We start from the raw sequence: 9,080 nt of genomic DNA, 5'->3' as shown, positions 1-9,080 counted from the left end.
TAGCAAGCATCTGAAAAAGGTGTTGCTACCTATTTGATATACATATCACTACCCCACATTCTCTGTGGAGCTCGTTTTTAGCCATTTTCTTGTATAAGTTATTTATTGCCACAATGATTCTTCACAACAACTGCAAAATTTCAAACCGTATTAAAGAAAAGGATTTATTCTTCACTTATCTGGACCCAGCAGGGATACCCTAGACTGCTCTGTTGACCTTGATTGAGTTCTTCATGCTGTGATTGGTCTTCAATGATCTCAGGTGGTTCAAGCGAGGCAACTCAACTCTGCTCAGAATATCTCCTCAACCAGCAAGCTGGCCTAAGCATGTTCTCAGGGAAAAGACAAAGGAGAAAGAAAGAATAAAACATAAGTTCTTTTTCAGCTTCTACGTGTGTCACAATTTCCAATATTACATTGACCAAAGCAAATAATGTCGTAAAGCCCAGAATCAAGTTATGGGCAGAATATCCCTCCTACAATGGGAAGAACAAAGGACAAGACTGGGAGTGTGAAGAATAGAGAACACTTTTATAAATTTATCACACGTCACTATCCTAGGAATAAAAGTCACATGCATTACCTAACACCCTAGACTCACAGATTTTTCTTCTTGAGCCGTAATGACATCATTCTACTTTCCTTTTACTACAACTCCTATAGTCTCACTGTCAGCTTTTATTGTTTGAACTCTCGATCTAAACTCCAAAAACATGCTTAATAAATAAATCATTTTATCTGATCTAACTTTATCCCTCACTGACTATACATTCTTCCCTCAATGTAGTTGCCATTTTCTCCAAGTATATTGACTTTCCATGGATTCATTTCTTTCCTCAACACCTTGATACTCAGTTATTATTTATTGCACTTCTTTCTTGTTAACCACTGCTTCCGCCAAACTCCTTTGGAAAAATATTACACACAAATGAAATCAACTAGCCACATTTTCCACTCTTACACCTGAGCCATTTGGTGTTTCTGGAGGAAAAACAAACAAACAAACAAACAGACAGACAAACAAACATAGCTTTGCTGAGACAGAGGTGTCTAGCTAGCTGCAAAAGAGATGTGCTGCCTTTTCACAGTGTCGATCTGTTGCTATTTACCAGCTTCCTGGCCAAGTTCTACATTTTCCAATATTTCTATTGCATCTCTATCTGTCCGTGTCACTGAGATTGTTCAACAGAATAAAACCAATGTATCACTTCTAGATAGAACTGCTAAGCATGTTTTCTGTTATTCTCCAGGCTTATACTCTTTCTGTATATGTCAGCTGACTACAGAGTATCCAGCAAAGGACTCCAAGGCCCTAAGGATGATAGAGCCACAAGATAGAAAAACCAAGAGTGGCTGAAGGAATATGAGAAAGGTCACCCAACAACATTGGAATCAATATGAGCAGGAAATATATTTACTATGTTAAGCTACTAAGGTTTTAAGATACACTTTTTCACTAACTTACACTACACTATACAGCTTAAATAATTGACATATACATATATTAGTGCATGACATCTGTGGTCTGCGATTTCATTAGAACCCAAAATATAGTTTTGCAATCCTGAGCCAGGTTCCTGACAGTTTTCTTCAGTCCCAGTGGGACCTTTCAGGCATGGTTCCATACTATTTTTTCTCATCTCACATCACAAACTATTCATGCCTCCACAGCTCTATCATTCAGAAAATAAACTTGCTTTCTTTTTTTACAAAAATAAAATTTTTCCTTTCTCCTCTCTGAAATACACGTGCCAAAAAAGTATATAGAGCGTCCAAATTTTATAGTAGCTCAAAAAGAATCAACGGTTCTTTGACAAGTTTGTAAATTCATAAGGAAAATACAGTTATGTTTCACTTAACCATGAAGATGTATTTTGAGAAATATGTCAAGATGTTTCATCATTGTGCAAAAATCATAGAGTGTACTTACACAAAACTAGACAGTACAGCCTACTGCACATCTAGATTGGTACAGCATGCTACTATACTGAACACTGTATAGCATGCTACTGTACCTACAATCATACCTATTTGTATAACTAAACATATCTAAACATAGAAAAGGTATAGTAAAAATATGTCATAAAAGGTATAGAACCATGTATAGAACTTGCAGGACTGGAAGTCACTCTGGGTGAGTCAGTGAGTGAGTGCTGAGTGAATGTGAAGGCCAGGACGTTATCGTACATGGCTGTAGACTTTATAAACACTGTATACTTAAGCTAGATTAAATTTATAAAATAATTTTTTCTTCAGTAATAAATTAACCTTAGCTTAATGTAACATTTTTACCTTATAAAGTTAAAAATTTTTAAACTTTTTTTGACTCTTTCATAATAACACTTAGCTTAAAACACAAACACATTGTACAGTTATATAAAATGTTTTCTTTCTTTATATCCTTATTCTATAAGAATTTTTGTATTATTAATTGTTTTTTACTTTTTAAATTTATTTTTTGTTGTTAAAAACTAAGACACACTCACCTTCGCTTAGGCCTACACAGAGTCAGGATCATCAGTATCACTGTCTTCTACCTCTATGTCTTGTCCCATTGGAAGATGATTAGGGGCAATAACATGCATGGAGCTGTCATCTCCTATGATAGCAATGTCTTTATTCTGGAATACCTCCTGAAGGACCTGCCTGAGGCTCTTCTTCAGGGGGTGCTTTTCAGAAATATGTCCATGGCAACTTGCTTGGTTTATTTCTTTTTGTCATCATAAATTTGCTTAAAAGCAGATAATAATAATGTGCCATGATCATTCCTCTCTGTTAATAAAAACTTCTTTTGTTGGGACCTATGTTTTCAAACATTTTAAGGAGTTTGTTGAAATGAGAAAAAACATCTAATGACTCATTCACTGTGAGTTTTCTTAGGGGTTCTTTTTCTTCTCTTGTAGTTTCCTTTCCTATTGCCTCTTCTTTAGCTATGCATCCCTATTCCAGTTTCAACAACTCCTAATTAGTCAGTTCCTCAGGAACAACATCTAGGAGCTCTTCAATGTCATCCTCATCCACACCCCGGTTAAAGTTGTTTGCCATCTCAACCACAGTCTTGTTGACTTTTGCAACCTCCTAATTTTTGGTAAATCCTTTGAAATTATAGATGAACCTCTTGAGTGTTTTCTTCCAGATGTCATTCATATACTCCTCAATAATATCATGCCAAGCCCAAGCAAGTTTCTTGGTACAGTCATAGATGTTTTAATACTTTCAGAATTATATCAGTGTCTTCTCAGCATCTTCCACATTTACAGCAATAGCTTGGGCAAAGGTCTTCCTCAGGTAGTAGGTCTTAAGAGCTGCTATAACCCCTTTATCCATGGTTGGATGAAAGAGGTAGTTTGGAGGGACAAAAACCACTTTGATATTGGGATGAAGATCACCAATAAAAGGAGGATGTCTGGGAGAATTTTGAACAATTGATAAAATATTGAAAGATGTTATTCTCCAAATAGTACTTCTCCATTTTGCTGCCATGATAATTCAGGAGGGCATGTTGGAAGAGGATTTAGGTCATCTCTGACTTCTTATTACTCCTATAGTACACTGGAGCAGTTTGCTTATTAATATGCCTGAAAGCACTGAGATTCTCACTGACCTGGATCACAAAAGGTTTCAATTTATAGCCTGCAACATTTATTCTAAGCAATGCTCTTATCCCATCCTTAAATGCCTTGAAAACTGACATTGACTTGGCCTTCTTATAGATAAAAGTCCTTTCAGAAATCTGTTTCCAGAATAAGAAGGTATTTATTTCCTCTGGCAAGTAATTTTCCTTCGCAGTTTGCTTATCTAAAGTTTTCATAATTTTTTTAGCTGCCTTCACATCAGCACTCACAGATCCACCACTCACTTTTACATTATGTAATGAACAATGATTCATAAATCCTTTCAACCACCCAGAGCCAGCAGTAAATTCAACATTTGCAGTCATGTCCAGGCTTTTCTTTCAACATTGCAAAGAAAGTTTTTGCTTTGGCTATGGTCATTATGGTGCTGAGAGGGATATGCTTCTGTGCCTGGTCTTCAACCAGGGTCTTAGAAGTTTCTCCATGTCTAATATAGGCCCTTAATGAATTTTGTTACTCATTGCCTTTGAGGAAACATGTGCTTTAACAGCACAGCTTTTGTCACTTTGTTCTTCAAGATTGTAGCTATGGTGGAATGGTACATGTCTGACTGGCAATCAATAACCATCACTGATTTTCCACCTTAGTAGTTCTTAATCAGTTTTAATTTTTTTTCCCAGGTAAATCACTCAGTGTGGTTTCTTACTGGCAACTTTAGCAACTTGTATGCGTAGGGACCCTGATGAACAAAATGACACAAGATTAAGTCAAGCACAAGGGGAGATGATGCAATTAGGATATTTGGTAAACATGAGATGTATATGAGGCTGCTTCTGGCATAACATACCATACTGTTCTATAGCAAACTTTTTTATAAGTAAAAAGGATACGCTCTAAAATAACAATAAAAATGATAGTATAGTAAATACATAAACTAGTAACACAGTTGTTTATTATCATTATTAAATATTATGCACTGTGCATAATTGTATGTGTTATAATTTTATAAGACTGGCAGTACAGTGGGTTTGTTTACATCACCATCACTATGAACACATGAGTAATACATTGAGCTACGATGTTACTATAGCTATGAGGTCACTTGGTGATAGTAATTTTTCAGCTCCTGTATAATCTTATGGGGCCACCTTCATATATGCAGTTTATTGTTGACCAAAACATTTTTATGTGGTATATTATGGTGAACTCTTTCAAGAGCTTGTGGGTAGTATTGCCTTTGACTTTCAATTTTGAAATAAATTACTTGTAGGAAATGTAAGTCATAAGACACTGACTAAAACCGGTTACAAGTATCATTTCATTAGAAAGCTTTATGCAGGCTATTAAATAAAACAATTTTATAATGAGATCTTCCTTCTTTAGTAACCATCTTCTTGTTGGGTAGATTAAAGTTGGCTAATCCTGTGGAAGGTAGTCCTCAACCTTTTAGAATTTATAGCAAATACTTTCAAACGTTGGAATATTAGTTAGCAGAGCTAAAATAATATAAAGTCTCAAAACAACACATAAGCAAAAACTATAGCACAACCATACTCTGATATAAAGTATCTTCAAAGAGGTCTATAGTCATTTGATTATTTACACTTTTAGAACCACATTGGTCTTACATAGAAGAATTTCTGCCTTGAACTTGCTATACTCACAAGGACATTTCAACTAATTTTGGTAAACACTAGGCTCTTAATTTGCTACCAACTTTCCTTTAAACGAAAACTAAGCCTCTTACCTCTTGCTTACAACAGATAGCAGATTGAATTTTGCTGTTCCTCACTTCACAGGATCCATTCTATAAGGTGTTCTGTCTGAAAAACATTATCCTACAAATAACTACACAGTTTAAGTAACTTCCCCTCTTCCCAAAGTCATTTCACGTTACTGGCACATTTATCAAGGGCTCAGAATATACATGTGGATTGTAAAAGCCTGGGTGAGAATGACTCTTGCAGAGAAATTAGAATGAGTAATCCAAACTTAAAAAATGAAAGTAGAGATAACTTGTTTCAGAGGTAATTCCTTAAGATCCTACTGAAGAATTCAGAATACAAATTAATTTAGAATATCTATGAGCACCAAAGAGAAGGACATTTTAGAGCATGGAAAAAATCGAGCCCAGGAGAAGATTGTTTACTCCTTGTAGTAAAATGTGTTTTGATTAAGAAAAAAAAAAATTAAGTGAACAGCAAGATACTCCCAGGGATCAAGTCCCCCTAAGATAAAGTTTCCTTTAGTGATGAGATTGTATAGAGCATTTCAATGCCATTAGTGTCAAAAAGATTCAAAGAGGAATTGAATACCAGGGTACAGAAAGTAGGTCTAAAAGTAGTACCCTTTTATCTGGCAAAGTCATAAAATGTTAAAAAGCTACATTTCTCTCCTTTCTGAATCACATGAAATCCTCAAGACAGGAAAAATTATCATCTCAGAAACCTCTACAAAAGGAAGACTGTAGCATTAATTTACCAATCAATGAACTATTTTAGTTGATCCTCCAAGCAATTGAAAGAACTAGACATCATTATTAAACAAAAAGCACCATTCTAAAGGCCAAGCATACATCATAATTTTAAATAATAATACCTTACATTTGCGTAGCACTTCAGAGTTTACAAAGCACTTTTATGCACATTATCTCATTTATCAATTTCTAAAAGAGGAAGAAAAATTTAAGGCAAGGAAAGGGATTAATATTAGTGTTGCACTGAATAAATGAGGGCAAGTTTCTAGAATAATAAAAGTCCTCAACAAATCTTTATCAGAAACTGATGAATTGCCTATCTCAACTTCATTATCCTTATCATGAGCACTTATGAAAAAAATGAAAAATTGATGAGTACCGTCATAATCAAAGAGAATAAATGTTTCTCTGTTAAAGTGAATGCATAATCTTTCCAGGAGTAAAATAACAATATTCATTCATTATTAAATTCTGATAATGCTAACACCAAATCTCATTACAACTAGTGAAGGAAATTAGCAATATAAAAAAATTCTGTTTGGATTTGGTGTTGTTAAACTGTATATACATCTATTCCCATCTGTGATATAGTATCTTGTCTCTCCCAATTGAGGAATATTTTTGGAATTCATTTATAATAGGGTGAGGGCTCATTTTGTACAGATTGATCACCTTCTAAAAACAGATTGAGTTAATGTCAAGGGCACTATATACCTACAGGAGAAGTTAATGGCTTCTTACAACAAATGGACTCTCCTGACTGACCAGTTTTCATTAAGAAATTACCATGTTTTCTTTATTATACTCTTGCACGATCTTAGCTCAGATTTACACAAATATAATGTAAGTAGGGAAATTTACCCCATTAAGTTTTTACCTATTTTCTCTAGCTGATCCCATCAATTATTTCCATTATATTGATGGAAATTAAAATAAAAAGTGATACTATACCATTAGCTATTTCAAATTGTGTATTAATGTACTTAAGATACAATACTTTTTACCACACCCCAACATTAAACTTTCAGAGAAATACCAAATATAAGTAAACAAAAGATAAAACAAAAGAGTGCCAATATTTCCACTACCAAGAGATAACTACTGCAAATTTCTTCATTTAGTTTCTTCAGTTTTATTTCCTATGACCATGTATGTGTACATTTTTGCATGTTTCTGTGTGTATGTATAATTTTGTGAGTATATCTGTGTGTGTGTGTGTGTGTGTGTGTGTGTGTGTGTGTATTTGTGTGTATAGTCTGTAGCTGGGCACATACCTAGGAGACAACTAGCTATCTCTACAGTACTAATGCTAAATTAGAGTATATTCATTCCAGCCACTACAAACAATTTTATCATTAAATATATAGAGACAGAGAAATATATCTATATCATAAATGAAAATGTATTATAGACAATAATCCTGATGTGTATATAGTATTGTAACTTCCTGAAAAAAATCACAATGCAAAAATGCATAAGAGATTAGAATTATGGTTTAAAAACACATTTAATAGGGATCATATCAAAATTTATAATAATAAGTGTAAAAAGTTTGAATACATATGCTGTGCCTGAAAAATATTTAAGCCTTTATAACATATTAGGTATGTTTCTATATTAACTTTATTACACACAGACTATATTATATTAAACTTGAAATGTCTCTTTTTCACCTTGTACTCAAGCGTCATGCAAAGGGGGAGTGTTTGAGAGTTGTTTGTAGAAACTTAAGCTTTAGAATTGACATTTACTCCAAACTGGAAGGAAGAGTTTCACTCATTTGGAAAATCACTTAGGTACAAGTTGATTAGAAGTGGATCTTTAAAGATTACAGAGATCCATTTCTTGAAGGGCCTTTATCCTTTCAAGGGATTTTGTAGTAAAAAATTCCTTAGTTTCTGAAACTGTTCACTTGTCTTTTGAAATGAAGATTTTGCAGCATTTAAGTTTTTCTATTTTAATCTGCAAAAACTAAATTGTTGAATAAGTAAGATTTCACTTCCAAAGTTGTTAGTTTTCATAGAAAACAAAATTTATAACCAATCCTGTTGCCTCTAGCAGGAGATCTTTTATCATATTGATTCAGAAAAATAATCTTTGGGGACCAGTCAAAATGGCATAAAAGGTAGATGCTGTGCATGCATCCTCTTGCTATCACACCAAATTTACAATAAAACTACAAAGCAACTGTCACTGGAAGTCACCTGAGGTCTGGCTGAACAGAAGCCCTACAACTATGGACAAACATGAGAGGTCACCTCAAACTGGTAGGATGGGAGGAGATGCAAAATGGCCTGGTCTCACAACCACTGTGTGGTGATTGAGAATTGGGGGGATGATTATCTTGACTGCAGAACCCCCACCCCCACCTGAGGAGAGAGGGGTCCTAGCTCCATACTGGGCTCCAGTGCCAGGAAGAGAAGTCCCCACAACTTCTGGCTATGAAAATCAGAGAGGAAAATGTGGCCGAGTGAGACAGAGGATTGTAGGAGTTGCAGGTATTACTCCTAAAGGGCCCATACCTGGACTTACTCGCTGATAGACTCACTTGCTCTGAGCTCCATCTGGGGCAGCTAGCTGCTCAAGGAATGCCAGGAACATGCAGGGAGACACTGAGTTGTTGGGCTTCAGGGAAAGGGCTTGAGAGGTGGCTTTCTCCTGGATAGAAGTACTGGCAGTATCCATTACTCCTTGTTTGAGCCCTCGCCCCACCCAGGTGATTCCTTGAGATTGCACTTCTCCCAACTTCTGGGACCACCAAACTGCTTCCAGTGTTTTATTTCATACAAATATCCTGTCTTGGCTCATGGTACAGACTTTCCTAAAATCTCTCCAAGGCTCACAAAACCTAAAGAAGCAGAATCTAGCCTCAGCATGCCCCATACCTCTTGCTGAGCATCCCCAAGCCCAGTACTAGTGGCTGCCAGCCCATTTCTGGCTTGGCCTCTTGAGGCACTTATAAGCCTAGTACTGGTGGCAGTCATCTGTGAATTGCTTAATGACTCTTATTAGATGGCCCGGTAGGTACA

General features: G+C 35.5%; 1 pseudogene; it reads right to left on the bottom strand.

Annotated features, from left to right (window-relative positions):
- The window catches only part of LOC105300854, a 17,667-nt pseudogene extending 8,931 nt beyond the window's left edge, over positions 1 to 8,736 (bottom strand).
- Between the last annotated feature and the right edge of the window lie 344 nt (positions 8,737 to 9,080).

The sequence above is a fragment of the Pteropus vampyrus genome, unplaced genomic scaffold (assembly GCF_000151845.1).
Source record: "Pteropus vampyrus isolate Shadow unplaced genomic scaffold, Pvam_2.0 Scaffold221, whole genome shotgun sequence".
In the NCBI taxonomy this organism is placed as follows: Eukaryota; Metazoa; Chordata; class Mammalia; order Chiroptera; family Pteropodidae; genus Pteropus; species Pteropus vampyrus.
This window is presented reverse-complemented; position numbering and strand designations above follow the sequence as displayed.